The sequence below is a fragment of the Microtus ochrogaster genome, chromosome 24 (assembly GCF_000317375.1).
Source record: "Microtus ochrogaster isolate Prairie Vole_2 chromosome 24, MicOch1.0, whole genome shotgun sequence".
In the NCBI taxonomy this organism is placed as follows: Eukaryota; Metazoa; Chordata; class Mammalia; order Rodentia; family Cricetidae; genus Microtus; species Microtus ochrogaster.
This window is the reverse complement of record NC_022024.1, coordinates 4,226,041-4,245,219: the sequence shown is the minus strand read 5'-3', so window position 1 is coordinate 4,245,219 and position 19,179 is coordinate 4,226,041. Positions and strand designations below refer to the sequence as shown.

At 41.8% G+C, this 19,179-nt stretch overlaps 1 pseudogene; it reads right to left on the bottom strand.

The window, feature by feature from the left end:
* Nucleotides 1–578: 578 nt before the first annotated feature.
* LOC101984478 overlaps nt 579–19,179 on the bottom strand; it is a 53,981-nt pseudogene continuing 35,380 nt past the window's right edge.

Below are 19,179 nucleotides of genomic sequence, written 5' to 3'. Positions count from 1 at the left end.
AAAATTCCCACTTCCTCTCCTCCTCCCACTTCACTCCCTAGTTCTTTCATTCTTTTGTTCCTTTTAAATATTTGCTTCATGTTACTATTTTACATAGCCTGCAGCTTTGACAGTGTCCCCACAGAAGTGCTTGAGGAGCACTGAATATTAAAACATCAGGTAATACAACATAAATAGACCAAACAGAAGTGAACACTAAAGCATATTTTCAAAATTTCCAACAATTTAAGAATGTATAAAATTCTTAAATTAATGACATGAAGAAAAAGAATGGTTGAATTTTTTTTCAGTTGATGCTGTTTATTTCAAGGGCTCTGAGGAGAGAAGACGATGAAGTCACACCAGGGCTTTGAGGAAAAGGAACGATGAGGACGTCTCCAGGGCTCTGAGGAGAGAAGATGCAGACATCTCCAGGGTCCAGAAGAGACAAGCCAACGAAGACATCACCAAAGGAGATGTCTGGCATGATCTTGCTGTCTGGTCTCCACATGGTGGCACCTGAATCTTGTTCTCCAGGACATGAAGTATCTTCTGCTCTGCTGGACCTGCTTTCAAGAATATCTGAAAACAATACTTTATCAACATGTCAGGTCAACACTCAGGGCTCCAACAAATCTGAGGGAAGCAGTGATAGAGAACACGATCTGGCTAATGAGGCGGTTAAGGTTAGTGTAGGTGGGGTGCTCAATGTCGAGGTTTCTAAGACAGATGTCATAGATGGCCCCGTTGTCTACCATGAAGGCACAATCAGAGTGCTCCAGGGTGGTGTGGGTGGTGAGGATGGAATTGTAGGACGCTCAACCACAGCAGTGGAAACCTGGGGTGCTAGGTAGATGGAGAACTTCAGCTTGGACTTCTTTCCATAATCAACAGAGAGCCTCTCCATCAGCAGGGAGGTGAACCCAGAGCCAGTGCCCCCGCCAAAGCTGTGAAAAACCAAGAAGCCCTGGAGACCTGTGCACTGGTTGGCCAGTCTACGAATTCTGTGCAAGACAAGGTCAATGATTTCCTTGCCAATGGTGTAATGGCCACGGGCATAGTTTTTGGCAGCATCTTCCTTACCTGTGACGAGCTGCTCAGGGTGGAAGAGCTGGTGGTAGGAACCAGTGCAAACTTTTATCAATAACTGTGGGTTCCAGGTCTACGAACACTTCATAGATGACAGGATGCCACTGGAAGGGAGACATCTTGATAACATACATGAGATGTGTGAAGAACTCACTCCAGGAAACGCCAGTACCAAAACAAATTGATAGTAGGACTCTTCTTCAAGCAACACCATGTCAAGCCACCTGTGGAGTCTGAGTCTGCATGGTCTCTCACGTAAGATGTGGCACAAGCTTCAAGGAAGAGTGCCTGCAGAGAAGGTGTCTCGCTGAAGATGGTATTGAAGGAGTCATCTCTTCCCCCAATTTCTTGTCACTTGGCACTGATTGTCAGGCTGGATGTCATGTTCCAGATGCCATGTTCTAGAGTTCCCAGCAGGCATTGCCCATCTGGACACCAGCCTGGCTAATGTGGATGGAGATGCACTCATGTATGGTTGCTGCTTTTCGCAGCTTCCTGGAGGATGGTAGAGGTGAGGAGGTGTTGCTTCTTACAGCGCGACTCCTAGGTGGTTGATGTAAGAGAAACTGCAGTCCAGTAGTTGGTTTTTGGCCAGATTGTGTTGCTACGGACCAGATCAGCTGGAGCACTGGGACCAACGGGACAGGGTCTCGGGAATAGGTAAGGAGTTGCTGAATGCCAGACACAAGACTCAAAGGAATTGCACCTCAATGTATCTTTATTAGGCATGAAGCTTATCCTTTATAAGAAAAGATTGCTTAACAGCATGTGTTTTTTTCATGTGATACAGATTATTATTATTATCATATCAGATACATGAGAATAGATTTCCATCAGACATATGTCCCTGGTGTGAGTATGCAGTTGGTCATGCTAGACATGGCTTGACATTAGTTTTGATATAAATCTTTATCTAGGCTATGAGTCCATGGCATTTTGAGCTAAGGGTAAGCAGTTGTGGTTAACAGTTACAGTCTACAGTCTTATATATGAAACTCTTCCTTCACATACCTTGTCTGTTTTCTCTGAGATGACTTCCTTTGAGCCATGTTGTTTCTAATCACTTCGGTGCTTATGCTTAAATCTTTCTGAAGCTGACTGACAAAAGGTGAAGTCCTCTCTTCCAGATTCTAGTTCTTCACTAGTGGAGGTCAGGACAGGAATTTAAGCAGGGCAGGAGCCAGGAGTCGGGAGCTGATGCAGAAAACATGGAAGAATGTTACTAATGACTTGCTCCCTATACCTTGTTCAGCCTGCTTGCTTTCTTGTTTATTTATTTATATATACCTATTCCAGTTCACCTCCCCTTTTCTCCTCCTGCTCACCCCATCTGCCACCCCACCCCATATCTTTAAAGATGTAAGATCTCCCATGGGAAGTCAAATCTGTCCCATCACCTTTTTGAGGCAGAATCAAGGTTTCCCCCTGTCTCTCATAGTGCCTAGGCTAAGCAAGGTATCCCTCCATAGAAAATGGTATCCACAAAGTCAGTTCATGCATTAGGGTTAGATCCTGGTTCTACTGCCAGTGGCTCCACTTACTTCCCATCTATATGGGGTTGGTTATAAGTTATCTAGAGTTGGGAATAGAATATGAAGTTTAGGCTCAGGAATCTTTTTGGGGAAAAAAAGGGGGAATGGGTGGGATGTGATAATAGGTAGATTAATGTGTATACTTGTGAATTATTCATTATAGACAATTTACATTGGTATAGATTATTTGTATATTGATACATATGTAAAATTATCCTTGTATTCCTGTCTCAGACCATTTGTATATTGATAATAAATTATATTTATAATAAATTAAATTATATTTAATATGTTATTTATATTTACATTTGTGTACAAATATTGTAAAGATATTTTGTTATACTGTATGTTCTTACCTCTGCTTAAGATATTTTGCATATTGATGCGATTTTAGGATATTTTTATCATATTGTACTATACATTTCTACATCTGATCAAGATATTTTTATATTGATACAATTTTGAGGTTATTGTCCTTGTGCTCACATCTGCTTAAAGATTGTTCTATGAAGCTTTAGTCTTTCAGATATACAGGTTAAGAATTACAGGTTAATAGTCACCCATGTTTGTCACACTTCTAGTACTGTTATGGTCTTGATGCATAGAGATGTACTCTGCATAGACAGGCAATCTTCAAACATTTCAAAGACCTGTAAAACATGGCACTTAGATAACTCAGGATTGTGTTAATGAGACATGGGTTGCTCCTGGCAGCACAGATTTATTCTTGAGAATGTTGAACATCAAAGACACTCCACTTGGAGCTTATTTTCTATGCCACTTATTGGCAAAACTGGCCTTTGTGCAAAGAACTGCTCTTGCCTCAGTGCAATATGTGCACTGTTCAAACTGGAAAAAAACAGGATACAAGCAAAAGCAACTGCTGAACTTTGCCAAGATGGGGTAGGACAGTCTTTCAAATCTTGCTGCTTCTAAAAATGGTCTGTCAGATACTCTAGGCCTCAGTGAAGGCTGGTTGCCCCAACACTGCAAATGACTTTGGGTGACTGTCCAGGTAACCAGCCAGTTTTTTCTATCATTTCTTGTACTTTTTGGAAGTTGCTTGCTTACTCGGGTAACATGGTAACATTATTTTCCTCCTCAAGTCTTTGTTGGGATTGAAAACTAGATAGTCATGGCTAATATACTCTCATAACATAACATAGCTAAGGCATTTTAGGTATAAGACTTAGACTCCAGGATAGGATAACTATTGAAATCTGTTATTTGCTAATTACCGTAGATTGGACATTTAGCACGTGTTTCTTGCCTGATGTTTATGATGGTTGTAGTTCTATTTTTGTGTATGTTTTTGCCTTTTTCCTGAATAATACTTGATCTTTGTTCTTACTGGATATAGTTTTGTATTACGTTTAGATCCCTCTTATTTAGACATAAGAGGGAAGTGTTTTGGGAATTCATTTCACCAATAGGTTTTGGGGTGCTGGCCCATTAGGGTGTTGTCTGAGGTACTACATGTGGACTGATAAGCCCAGACAGGAAGCATGCTCACTCTCTCATGTGGTAGTTGGAGATCTGATCGCAGCTTCCTGTGTCCCTAGGGCAGAAGACCATGCCCGCTCTTTACCTTTATTGTGTAAATGTTCCCAAATAATTATTTATCCTTTATTCCAGTCTATTGTGACTTCCTTACTTACACCTACAATAGGGGTTGAAAAATTCTACCTTCATCATCCTACTGTCCCAGAGGAGGCTCAGAATTAAACTGAAGTGACATAGAAAAGTATAATTTAGGCTCTATTTGAAATGGAAGGAGCTTACATAAAGAAATGTCGGCCAGGGCAGGAGATGGCTCAGTGTGCAAGAGTGAGGAGCCGAGTTTTCACTTCTAGCATCTGTGTAATGCATCAGGCATGGCTGCGGGGACGTTAGCCACTGGATTGTGGTGGAGAAGAAGCCATAAAAGGACATCAGAGTCCTGCAGCTGAGTTCTATGTGGATCTGCAGCTAGGCTCCTAGTGGTGGACATGAGGCCTCTGCTAAGCAAAAAATCCAGAAGTTGGGAAGAAGAGTTGCATAGGAGGCAGAGGAGAGTGAGGGACCCTGGAGCCTGATAAGTAGCTGTCAGTCATTCTTCCTGACAGTCATGAGGAATAATAACTTTGACTTAATTTTTGTCCCCAGTCAGCACTAACCTAGAGCCATTTAGGGGAAAATATTAGGGAAGCATAGTTTCTATCTTAATGACATTGACCATAGAACTGAACAATACAGGGTTCAGCTGCAGGTAAATGCCAAGGTAAACTGTAGGTGCTGTGTTTTCAGATGGCACCTGATAAGGAGGTACAGGGGCGCACTCAGCTTTGAGGAAATGGTCTAGACTTGCCACCTCAGCTTGATGCTTTCTCTGTACCTGCTGAGTCTCTTTGATTATGTGGGTCTTCCATTCAGAGGTGATCCTGGACCTACTGTTCACCCCATATCCTCCCTGCCTCTGGGTTGTTAAGGCTTTGCAGCTGATTGCTCTTTCTCTTCCCATTCCATTCTTTGCAGTGATGCTTGCGCAAGTGCTAACATTTTTCAGCTACTCCCATCCATTTAGTCTGGACCTGGACAAACTCGGTAGGCCCAAGACTTAGGCCAGGGCAAGTTCCTAGCTAACTGAGCATCTCCAGTTGGCATTCTGAGCCTCCTTGACCTCACTTTTGGGGGCATAGGACTTCCTTTGTGCTTGACAAATTAAGTAAACCAACTTCTCTGACTTGAAACTAAGGTATTAGTAGTAATTTTTTATTTTTACTTTTTTTTAATTTTTTGTAGTTAGCAGAGTTCTCCTGCCTGAAGGGTTTCTTTTTCTATGTTTGAATAAGAACAAAATAGACTTGAGCAATGTAAAAAGCCAAGGAAAATGGATGGGAACTCTGATTTCAGCAGAGCTGCTTTTAACAAGGTATTGTGGTAGTTTGATAAACACAAGGACATAGCAAATAGGCAAGCAAATGTCCCCATCCTGAGCCTGACCCTACACCCACGCTGCCGATTAGAGGAGAACTCAGAGGTGGGCTAATCTTTCAATCGTGGAACTGGTGCATTAGTTTCTTTTCTTTTGCCGCGATCAAACAAGATAACGCAAAATGGTTAACCGATGTGAATTAATTTTAGCTCCTGGTTCCAGAGGAATAAGAGTTCACCAAGGCGGGGCTGCGCTGCAGCACGTGGTAGTAACTGAGGGAGGAGACTGAGAACACCTCAACCCTGGCACTAGACAGGGACAGGAAACTGAAAATGTTGAGCCTTAAACCCTAAAGCCTGCCTCCCATGATGCACTTCTTCCTCCTGAACAACTGAGACTATGGGGGACATTTCTCATGGAAACCACCACTCCTGAGGAGGTGGGGTGGCATCTTGCTACCCAGACAAGAATCTTGGACCTTCTACACACATTTTACTCAAGTAAGGCTGGCCTAGGTTTCTATCCCAACACTTTATAATTGGCACTGTGAGTTTGAGTACATCATGCAAACTGTCTGAGCCTCCTCTTTAACCTGGGAAGAAAAATGCCTACCTTGTTGGGTTCTTATAAGAGTTTATGAGTCAGAATCACAGCATCCTCAGTGCCAGGTACACAGAGCCTTGCGGTGTGTAAATGGAAGACCCCATTGCATGGTTGAATGCCAAGGCTGAGCGTCTCACAGGCAACTATTAGAGCAAACATCAGCAGATTTTCAAAGCGCGACATCAAGAGGAAGCTGTCAGCTATTAGTTCTGGCAGGTGTCTGGATTGCACAAGCTCATCTCTGTTGGCAGTCAGGGACTGGATTGGAAGAAACTGCCCTTGGTGGGATGCGTCCAGAAGCAACTCAAAGCCCCATTTGAAACCAACACTCGTGACCTTACCTGAATTAATAAGCCACTCTGAGGACTGAAGAACGGGAAGCTGGGCCTGGAGGGCATTCTTCTGTTATCAAAGACTAAAATAATCTTTACATTAACCTAAAAGAACCTTAACAGGGACCTCCAGTTTTCCCAATAATATCCAATAATATGTGGCACATGGTACAGGTTCCCAACCTCCCCGGTGGCTTATAAGAGAATAGTACAGTTGCTTCCATGAAGGCACAGCCGGAGGCCATATTATGTTCTACTGTTCAGGTAAGCTTCTGGTGACTCATATCCCTAATATATACCCTTTGCTAAGACCCCTCTCAGGGAGGCCAGCCTCTGCACTATCTCTGCCTTGTGCTAGGTCTGTAAGCTCCCTGCCTTGGTGCTCTACCTGCTTAAGGGAAAGAAAAGGTGCAACCAAACCTTCTGAATGTTCAACAACCAAACCTGGAGGCCAGTGCAGATGCACGTGAGCGGTCAATGGGGCTGGAATTTTTGCCACTACTTCCTGATCAGCTATTTATTGAGACCTTTCTCAAAGGATCCTACAGCTAAGGCAAGCCGCCTGTCTTTCTGATCAGAGGCCCCCAAAATCTCCTAAGTTAGACTCTAACCAGTGTATGTTCTGCAAAGAAGAGGGTCAACACAGAAGAATCCCTTCAGTGCTTCAAAGGAAATGACACAGCAGGATCTCCATGTACAACAGCAGATGGGACAACTGTCCTTAATAGCTTTTAAAAGGTTAATTTTGGCATTGTTATGGTCTTCAACATCTAGCAGGAAAGTAGTCAAAGTAATAGGCCCAAACAAAAGAACTCCCCAAAACAAACTTTAAAAAAGTGATGAACGATCCAGACCTTTCAGGCTTCCTCCATTAAAGCCCAAGTCGTGCTTGGCTAACCAGTCATAACCTTCTCAACTATAGCCAGAGAAAAGCGCTCTCACGCTTTTTCTAACCAGAGCTAAAGACACTATATTCCTAAGCTACTAATGCTTCTTTCACCTTGCAAGATCTACACATTATTAACTCACGAAAAGTTTACCTCAGGGGCTGGAAAGATGGCTCAGCAGTGGAGAGCACTTGTTGCCCTTGCAGAGAGCTTGAGTTTGGTTCCCAGTATACCCTGATGGTTCCCAATAATTCATATCTCCAGCTGGAGCAGAACCCTGTGGCCTCTTCTGGCCTCTGAGGCTGCTGGGTATGCGTGTGAGGAAAAACAACTTCCACACAGACAATAAAAGAAGTCAATCTAAAAGCAGAATTCAGTCTAGAACATCTGAGTCTCAGTCTGACTGAACGCTGCCTGACTCCTGGTGGTTTCAGTAGAAAAGCTCCCTCTCTTTCTCAGAACTGAGGTAGGAAGACTGTGCTAACCTCAAGGGGAAACGTGTGAGGTGAGGCTGATGTTTCCATTCTGCTGAACCTTTGGGCAGAGGCTGAACCCCTTCTTACTGTGTTCTCATACAGCCAGCTTTAGCATAGATGCTTGTCTGTGGTAAAGAAGTTATTGTGCAGGTTTTAAAAAAGTTTCCCTCCAAGGCTGAGGTCAGAGGATCTCACATTTAAGACCTAGTTCAGTGGCAGAGAGCCAAAGGCTAGCCTGGGTGACTTAGTAGACCTGTTCTCAGAATAAAAAGAGGAAAGAGGGCACTGGTATAGACAGAGATGGAGTTAAGTTTGCCTAAGGCTCTAGGCACACCAAGCACCACAAAAAGAAAGAAACAAGCTAAAATAACAATGAAACAAATCTCCTCTTCACTTAAGGCTCTTTAAGAACAACCCCCATATTCACCATCTATGTCTATTTTCCTTTTCAAAACTTCAAGTTGAATTAATGTTGGAATTAATGTTTCTCATCCTAAGGCAAGGTCAGAGTGCATGATTTGTTTTTCCATATTCGTTGATGCACTTGCTGACAGGATCAATGGAAGCCATCAAGGTAAGAGACGGGGTGCTTTCCTCGTTGCCTCTGAAACACATCATGGTGTGCTGTCAGACTGGGGAGCCGTGATGGAAGGCGGTGTAAATACGCAGGATGACAGCACTCCAGAGACGGAAAGGTCTAGCTACAGAAGAGAAAGGTCAAAAGCACTTTGGACTCAAAGTGGATGCAGATATTTTAATGATGTAGACAGCAGTTGGAAATAGATCAATAGAATCAGAATGTTAGTGGGTTTCAGGGCCTGGCATTCATTTCAGTCACACGTGGGTGAGCGGGGTACATCCACATTCATGTCCATTTTCCGTTTCTCCTCATGCCCCCACCACCTTCTCAACCTTCCAGCTCTTACCTGCACTATGGTATTAGTGTTCTGATCTCATCATTCAGTTCACGTCAAATATGCTAATTGATAATCTGTTATCTTCAAGATAAAATTGACAACATTTAGCCTGACATCAAGATGTCATAGTAAGACATTTGTAGTTTCGTGAGCATCATAACAAGGTAGCATAAATTGATTAATTAATGCATTTAGTGGCTTCTTCATTTGTTCCTTGTAGCTAAGCTTTGAATATGAAAATGAGGATCATAGTCCTTACCCTAAAAGCAGAGTTTGCCACTTAGAGGTGAAGACAGATGAGCAAAACCCATTCATAGAACTGTGTGATCAGGTGTGCTGGGAGACGACCGAGCAGACTGTGAATGTTCAGAGCAGGTCGCTAGCCGCCTCCCAATACTCTTCTTTCATTTTCTCTTATTTTGAGACAGCATCTTGTTAAATAAATCCTGGCTGGCTTACATCTCACTATGTATGACAGGTTGACCATGAACTCATGGCAATCCTCCTGCCTTTGCCTAACGAGTGTTGGCAATTACAGACATAAGCCACCACACCAAGGCTTCAGATATTTCTTCAGTTAAGCCTTCTTTGTTGGACTGTGTAATTATCCTACATACCATGCACCTCCCAGCTCTCTGATCCATCATGTCCAGCCTCTACATTTCTGCTCATTCATTAGCCAACAAGGATCAACAGTACACAGCATGGCAGAGCATGTGTGTTCTCCATCACTATTAATGAAAGCAGAGCCCACCGACCCCCACTCTGAGCTGACATCGCTGCCTTTTCCATTTCCTCTAGCCATTATATACCTCTTCCATCACAAGGTCTCTTTGTTCGGGAGTTCTGCTAGAACATTTTTCTTTTTTTTTTTAATTGAGAAAAGGAAAAAAAAAAAGCTTCCGCCTCCCCCCCAGCCTCCAATTTCCCTCCCCCTCCTCCCACCCTTCGCCCCCTCATCCCACTCCTCTCCCCCTCCCTCTCCAGTCCAAAGAGCAGTCAGGGTTCCCTGCCCTGTGGAAAGTCCAAGGTCCTCCCCCATCCGTCCATGTCTAGGAAGGTAAACATCCAAACTGGCTAGGCTCCCACAAAGCCAGAACATGTAGTAGGATCAAAACCCCGAGCCATTGTCCTTGGCTTCTCATCAGCCCTCATTGTTCGCCATATTCAGAGAGTCCAGTTTTATCCCATGCTTTTTCAGTCACAGTCCTGCTGGCCTTGGTGAGCTCCCAATAGATCAGCTCCACTGTCTCAGTGGGTGGGTGCACCCCTAGTGGTCTTGACTTCCTTGCTCATCTTCTCCCTCCTTCCACTCCTCATTGGGACCTTGGGAGCTCAGACCAGTGCTCCAGTGTGGGTCTCTGTCTCTATCTCCATCCATCACCAGATGAAGGTTCTATGGTGATATGCAAGATATTCGTCAGTATTGCTATAGGATAGGGTCATTTCAGGTTCCCTATCCTCAGCTGCCCAAGGAACTAACTGGAATTTTGCATGCAAATGGATGGAAATAGAAAACACTATCCTGAGTGAGGTAACCCAGACCCAAAAAGATGAACATGGGATGTACTCACTCATAATTGGTTTCTAGCCGTAAATAAGGGTCACGGAGTCTACAATTGCAGAACCTAAAGAAGCTAAATAAGAAAGTGAACACAAGGAAAAACATATAGTTATCCTCTTGGCTATGGGAAGTAGACAAAACTGCCTAAGAGAAAATTGGGATCTTGGGGGTGGGGTGGGGTGGGATGGGGGTTAGGGAAGAAGGGGAGAGAAAAGTGAGAAGGGGAGGATGGGGGAACTTAGGGAAATAGAACATTTTTCAAAACCAATGTATTTGTTGGAGGATCAATCAGAGTTTTTTGATTTACAAAACCCAAAATCATTAGGAATTCTTTTCTATTGATAGATGTTAAATTGGGCAGACAACAGATCCCATACAATTGGGGAATCCATGTGTTTAGAAAGAAGTACTGCTTTGCAGAGGTCCTCCTGCACCTCTTCAGGATTAGTAGGAGGGGACATTGGTTTGAATGTGTCACATCAAAGAAAATAGATGTATGTCCTCAAAAAGTTGCCACTGGGAAAAGAATTTCTGGTATATTATATAATTTATGGCAATGGTAATGCAAAGACAATGGGGAAATAAATCCTTCATATTATTTTTAAACTGCTGATCTCATTCCTTTAGTTGGGCAATTTTCACAAGTCTCAGCTTTCTTGCCTGTTAAATCAGGAAACTGAACTTCTAATTCAAGTTCTCTTTCAAGTTCACTATTCATCAATTTGAAGTTTTGGTATAGATCTAATAAAGTAGGTTACATTTCTTTATGTTGTATTCTTTAAGTTCCCCCAGAGAAGGGCAAGGAGGCCATAGTAGGGCCACATGAAGAAGATGAGAGGCTAGAAGCAAGAGCCCTACCAGATGTTGGGAATTTTCTGAAATATGGGCAATTTTTCTTTGTAGAGAAACCCCTTTTTGGGAACTTTTTCTCCCTGCTGTCAGACCTCATGAGAACTCAGTGTTTGCTATTAACTTTCATGTAGACTTTACATACTGAAAATTGACATCTGGATCATGAGCGTGAATTGTATAGCAGACTCCAACCTCCTCCTGGCTGAGTATGCTTCTCAATGAAGTATAGTGACAGAAAGGACTCTAAAAATGAACTTCTTTATTTTTATTTTTTTTAAAATTAGCTTATTCTTTGGCAATTTCATAGGCATATTGCTTTCTGGTTGCAATCACCCTGCTACTTCGTCTGAGTTTCTACCACTACTTCCCCTCAACAGATTGTCCTGTTGTCTTGTGATCCACTGATCTTAGCCAGGTCCTCCTGTGTGGGTATGGGTGTGAAGCCACCCACTGGACCAGGGCTAACTCACCAATGGCTGCATCAAAAAAGACAACCCCCTCTTAGCTTGCAGCCATGAACTGCCAGTAGTCTCTCCACAGAGGAGCTGGGACCCATGAATCCCTGTGGCATCCGTGGTTGAAATATTGATAGGTCCAACCATGTCCAAGCGTGCTCAGTTGTCTTTCCTGTGAAGGCAGCTGTGCCTGTGGGAGTTCATCGGTGTAATGGCCATGCCCAGATGACAGCGGGTGTGTCATTACCCTTCCCCCACCATCCAGTTCTTAACATTTTTAAATTTTCCCTCTTCCTGGATGTTCCCCATATCACAGAGTGATATGGATGCTATCTTGGGAGCGGAGCACTTACCAACCAATTATTAGCACCCTGACTAGCCGTGGGTTTGAATATGCTGTTGTTTGCTGCATAAAACAAGCTTTTCTGACAAATGGTGAGAGCAAAACTCTATGGGCATAACATAAATGTTTAGATGGAAGTTTGTCAACGTCTCAAAGCATAAATAGTAGGTTCCCTCCCAGGGTCTATGACTTCACTAGCCATAAGCCTTTGACAGGTTTATGGAATCACTTGTCTTCCCTTCCTGAGGAGCAGGCCTCAGATCCAATCAGAACGCACATAAGACTCCTCCAGAAGTCATCCACTCTTGCACCAGCTGGCACATGTTGCCTTGTAAGGTGGTATTGGAGCATGACACACAATGGCTGATGATAGTTCCCCTCTGGCTTCCTGAATAGCAGCTTCTGGTGTGTAAGCTAGCCATCAGGGAGGAAGCATCCAACTCAGTTCCAGCTTGGTTCCTCTCAGGGTGAGCTAGCTTCAGCAACAGAGTCTTGCTGTTTAGTTCCGGTGACAACCAAGAGCTATAACCTGTCTTATATTGGCGGCCTCTGGGACCTTCTTGACCAACAACTTCCATGGGGATTTTCATTTAATAAGCCAATGACTTCTGGGGTGGGTATTATTCAACCTCTGTTCCAAAATACACTAACAATTATCTCACAGAGTAGCAGGTTTCCATAAGACTTCTTCACACATTCTTAGCTTTTGTTAACCTATGCCCCCACCTGTTTCTCCATCCCATCCATTCCCACCCATCCCCATTCACACCTCGTCTCCCACGGTTTTCCCTCTCTGTACTCGCATACCTCACGTGTTCTGTTATCCTCTCTTCAAGCCATCCCAAGTCCGTCTTTAGCAGGCAGGTCTCTCTAGACACTCCAAGTTAAATATAAATATTTGACAACTCAAAGCTGTGATCTATGTGTGAGAAAGCACATGCAATGGGGGTCAGTGTTCTGGGTTGGGTTTCCACTCAGGTTATTTACCCATGGTTAGGAAATGCAAGCAGGCTTTACGTCCATCCATCGATGAATGGGGAATGAAAACAAGGTACATGTATAAAATGAATTTTTATTCAGCAGTAAAGAAAAATGAAATTGTGAAACTTGTCAGAAAAAGATGGAGCCAGAGTATATTTTATGATGACATTTCAATAAAGTTCGGGGTTAAATTTCCAAAATTCAGGTTCTCAGCTCTTATAACTGAAAATATAACTGAATTACCAAGCAAGGACATTTTTTTTTCATTTAAAGATACATGATTAGCATGAGTCTAGTGGAAGGGAAATTGTTTCAACAATTATTTCGTTGGACATTTAGTCTTGGCCAGGCAAGGTGATTCTAGTAACAGACCAAAGAAACACACTTTCAGGGTATGTTCAGTTACTGGGGCACCTGCTAATTGTCATAAAATCAAGCATGGTGCCTTTGTATGACATACATGTCTACGTTTATTTTACATGGATTCATACCATGCATGCACCTACCTTAAGTATGTACTTGCACATGCATAACATTCTAGTTCACATGTGTGGTAGAAGCAGGGAGATGACATTTATTTCCTTCAGCTTACACAAAGAGAAAGTTTCAGACTTCTGCATAGCTAAGGAAAGTTCCAAACTAGAAGTGACGTTTATCTGTGATTGCAGATTTTGAGTTATGAACCAGTTGAAAAATCTAATGAAACTCAAGGCTTTCTTAAGAACAGACCCAATAGTGAAGCTTCAGAAGACCGGTGCGCTCCTGGAAACCCCTGTGCTGAGTTAGAAATTCAGGCGTGACATAAGAGTGGACTGTCTTACAGAGAAGTCGAAGTATATTGCCATTTTGGGCAACTAAATGCTGGTATCACTAAATTTTCCAGAAAACAAACAACAACAACAAAAAAATCAACAAACATACTTTTGGTGGAGGTTGCACAGACCTGATTGGAATTTGGGGATTTGGGAGAGCTGGAAAGTTGCAGCTCCTGAACTAAATAATTGGGTTATCTTAGCTCCCTTGATACTATCTTACAAACCTCTGTGTGTGCACTAGAGTCTTTGTGACAGTCAATCATGTGAACTGTTGGAGACGTGTTAACTGGCCCCAAGTTTCCAGCAACCCCAGTGGTAAGAAAGTCATGAGTCAGTAGCTGAAACCCACAGTGGGTGTGGCTTTGTTTCCACCAGTGATTTTGAAAAGTGCCTTAATCTGTGACTTTTCTTTTGTTCTGTAGTTATAAAAGCTTCATGAAACTTTCTGTATTAGAACAAGACATTTGGGGCCATGTGTCTGTGTATTCCTGGGTCACTCATATTTGGCTCCAGGATAAATAATCTTTGCTCCCTTTGAGGTGAGTTCTGGGCTTTTGGTGTTGACACCCAGCTTTTTAACATTAAAATGTCTGTGAACGGAACGTGATCTCCTCAAATTTAAGGCTCTCTGTGTACTGGGCGGTGGTGGCGCACGCTTTTAATCCCAGCACTTGGGAGGCAGAGGCAGGCGGATCTCTGTGAGTTCGAGACCAGCCTGGTCTACAAGAGCTAGTTTCAGGACAGGCTCCAAAACCACAGAGAAACCCTGTCTCGAAAAACAAAAACAAAAAAAAAACAAAACAAAAAAAAGGCTCTCTGTGATCAATTTAAATGAACGAAAACAGTTCAAAGACACAATCACCCACGGCTGCACTCATCTTTTCTATTTTAATCTTTCAAAATCATTAGCACAGAGAAACTCCCCCGACCCATTTCCTTTCCCGTAGTGAATTGGACAGCTATTATAGGTGGGTTTTAGTGGCTGGGAAGATTTTCCTTTAGGGGAGGGATCAAGTGGTGGCACTTGGAAATGATGTTCATTTGATGCTGGCTGTTTTGATGCATTTTTTCCTATATAATTTTTCCTGCCTATGTTCTAAGCCCCAGAAATCAAATTTTCAGTGGTGTTTTGGATAGCAGCGAGTGCTTTCTCCAACTGTCATTTCAGCACAAGCTGATTCATCTTGTTCTAGGATGTTATGCAAAACAGATGAGCCCTTTAAATGGCCTGACCCAAAGCTTATTTGCTATGCATTTTCTGCCTTTTGGTCTCCTTCTGCATCCCTCTCTGAATTGTTATTTCTTAGTATTGAGAAAGATCCAAGGGCTGTCCGAAAGCCTAGTGGGTAACGGTGTTTTCCATCAAACCTAACAAAGCGAGTGGGTCCTCTAGGGTAGAAGGAGAGAACTGAGTTTTGCAAATAAATGCATATTATTTAAAAATTCTTTAAAAATAAATAAAATCTGTCACAGAAGGGAGCATCAATTCAAGTGTGCCCAGTCTTGCTTTATGACCCGGATCCCTGAAGACAATCATGCTCCAAGTGTGGTGTTTTTCTAAGTGAGAGCCATACATCAGGGGGAGGCTCCCTGCTTTATTCATACTTAGAGAGGTTTATCTTTGAAACAATGAGTGGCTTCTCCACCTACCATAACGTGATCATTTACATGAGGAGGCATTTCACTGTCACGTGTAACTTTCCTTAACTGTTTTTTTTTTTTGAGCTTTAATTTGATACATTGATATAAATGTTTAACATGCTGTCTTACCACCAAGTCAGGGAAGGGAAGTGTACTTGTAATCTCCGTACGTGGAAGGCTAAGAAGTGAGGATCAAGAATTTGAAGCTAAGCATGGGCCACACAGTAAGGCTCTGTCTTGAATTAAAAGTAAAGAAAATGTGTTTGGTAGCGGCTCATCTTCGGAGTTCTAGTATCTACACCAGTGCCTAAAGCAGGTGATAATATTTATTTTTTGACTTTTACTATGCTTGAATGTGATACGGGAGTCCCCTCTGTATGCTATGAATACGATTGGTTAATTAATAAAGAAAACTGTCTAGGCTTGATAGGGTAGAGTAGACCTAGGCAGGGAAAACTAAAGTGAATGCTGGGAGAAAGGAGGTGGAGTTAGAGAGAAGCCATGGAGCCGCCACCAGAGACAGATGCACTCAAACTTTGCTGGTAGGCCATGACCTCATGGTGATGCATAGATTAATGGAGATGGGTTAAATTAATGTGTAAGAGTTAGCAAATAAGAAGCTAGAGCTAATAGGCCAAGCAGTGCTTTCAATAATATAGTTTCTATGCGATTATTTTGGGAGTCTGGGCATCTGGAAGATGAACAAATGGCCTCCTACAACATAAATGTATTTGAAAGTTTCTTCTTCTTCCTCCTTCTCCTTCCCTGTTCCTTGGTATGGGAAGTACTTCTGTATATGTGTTAATTTTTTTGATTAATAAAGATGTTTTTGGCCAATAGCTTAACAGAAAATAGCCAGGCTGGAAGAAACATATAGAGAGAAAGAAGGCAGAGTCAGTGAGAAGTCACATAGGCCTGCTAGAGACAGATCTTGTTGGTAAACTACAGCCATGTGGCAATACACAGATTAATAGAAATGGTTTAATTTAATGTATAAGAGTAAACCAGATATATGCTTAAGCTATTGGCCAAACAGTATTGCAAATAATATAGTTTCTGTGTGATTATTTCGGGAGTCTGGACATCTGGGAAATGAGCGAGGGGACTCTGCCAACAAACTGGCATGCCAATATGGTCCACATAAAACCTGAGAAAGCTTAAAGATGAATTTTAAACACAAAAGAACAGAGTTAAACATGGTAGTAGCATTTCAGGTGGGTTCTGTTTGGTAGAAGCAAGCAGAAGCATGATTCCTTTAAGAGAGGTATTCCTGATTCAGCGGTAGCAAAAAAAAAAGAAAGAAAAAGAAAAAAGAAAAGAAAAAAAAAAGAAAAAAAAATCATGTGAGGTTTTAAAATGGTGGCTTCCTGAGCTGTGCTGCTAGCATGAACTCTGACTCTTTCAGGAGGTCCGGTGATGGAGCAGTTAAATGGGGTTTGTGAACAGAGTGCTACAACTTGTTTAATGGCAACATAGGCCTGCTGTAACCCGACCCTCAATCTAGGGTGGAAAGAATGACTCTCAGAGGCAATGAATGGACCTCTGTCTTGTTGAACTGGCAGAGCCAAAAGGCAAAGCATCCTTAGTCCTTAGTAATGTATGCTTAGCATTTTAGAAGTGCTCCTGGACAGAAAAAGATAATTACAGATACACAATAAAGACAAATTCAGATGGAAAAGACCTCTAAATGGGTCACAGTACTGGATAAATATATATAGGCTTGAGAGAGAAAAAAAGAGTATAGATAGTTATAAAAGAGTACAGACAGTCGTGGATTAAAGGAGTAAAGATGATAAAATAAAAATTAAACTTGTAGAAAAAGTAATAGAGTAAGAAAAATAAGCCACATAAAAATGGAATATACACAGAGAGTCTGGATTATGTATACTATTGTGCTTTCTTTAAATCATTTGACTCTGTAGGAGCTAAGTACAGAGAGACATTTCATTGTATGGACTACTAAGCTAAACCAACATATATGTTTTAAAGGAATCTTGACTTCAAAATTTGGGTCTAAGATATGTTACTTTGGAAAAGAGGTTCTACTTTTTGTTCCACAGAGTATGAGAACCTATGGATTTCTTACAGGCTAATGTGGTTTTATGGACCAAGAACCCCTGAAAGGTCACCGTGAACATCTCCAAAATTATTTCGCTCAACAAAAAGCAGGAAGCAGTTTGGAGAGAACTATGCCCAAATTCCCAAATATTATTTTAAAATGTTTGTTTACATTTAAAGAGGGATATGCTATAGAGATGGATACTTTGCATTGCTATGGATCTTGGTTCATTGATACAAATTTAAGGTCAATTTTATTATATGTATATTTCTGCTCTTGATTAAGATATTGTATTTGTGCAGCTCATTTAAAAATGTAATGTATAATTAAGAAATATAGATTAATAGTCATCTATAATAGTCAAGCTTGTAGTCATGTTTGTTAGGTTTTATAGATATATAGAGATATATATTTCAGTTAGATAGGTATTCTTCAAATCTTTAAGAGACCTTAAGAATATGGCATTTAAAATGTTTTAATAACTTAGGACTTTTCATGAAAATGAGAACATCTGCTCCTGGCAGCACCAACTACTTCAAGAGTAGATGGGCTCAGTTGCCCTATGATCCAGCCCAGCACCACACAAGCTGGGTGTAGTGATACATGTCCAGCAGTAGGAAGGTAGAGTCAAGAGGATCATAGGATTAAAGTTATCTTTCGCTATTAAAGTATAGTGAGTTTGAGGCCAGCCGGGGACAGCCAAAGGTTCTTTCTTCAAACAAACAAACAAACAAACAAACAGAAACAAGAGCTTATGCAAAACAGCTGAAAACTGACAAACAATATACATGAAAAACATGGACATAGGCTTCTCAAGAAAGAGTTGCCTGTATGACTTCTAAAACTGATGTTTTTCTTTGCACACAGATAATATCAAGAGCAACAGTTAAAGCTGAAATACAAAAGAATAATTTAAACATTTATTTAGTGTGTTTGTGTACATGTATGTGTGTACATATGTATGTATATACACCATACAATGCCCATGGGTGCCCATTTGTGCACAAGTATACTTTAGTACATGTATGGAGGTCAGAGGGTATCTTGCTAGAATATGTCCTTTCCTTCTACCATGTGAGTTCTGGTCACTGGACTCAGGTCACCAAGCTTGGTGACAAGTGCCCTTGTGGCTTAACCATCTTACCAGCTCCCCAAAGAACATTTAGAAACAGGAAATACCAACTTTGAAAACTTATGTAGTTTTTCATTGACCCAATTTAATATTCCGTATTCTCAGTGTGTTCTGAGACTAGCCTGCTTTACCACTCATAAGTATAATAACACCAACAAACCAATGAAACAAAGGCCTATGCTTTTCAATCCTATCCTTTCTTATTATTCAAACATAAAGACATATTTTCATGAGAATCTGTTATAAATGAAACACATAAAGCTTCTGGACATAAACACCCTTTAAAATTCTAAAAGTCAACAAAATACCTTGAAGCAACATTGTCAGATGTATCCCACTTACAGAGGGTCTCCCCCAGTGCCGGCAGTCTGCTGTCAATTGTGCTGTGTGTCACCAAGTGAGTCTCTGTCTATTGTGCCATGTATTGTCATGTAAATCTTTCTCTATTGTGCCATGTGTCACCATGCAGCTCTCTATTGTGCCTTGTATCATGTGAATCTCTGTTGTGCTGTGTCATGTGGATCTCTATTGTGCAGTGTGTCATATGGATCTCTATTGTGCCCTGTGTCATGTGGATCTCTATTGTGCCCTGTGTCATGTGGATCTCT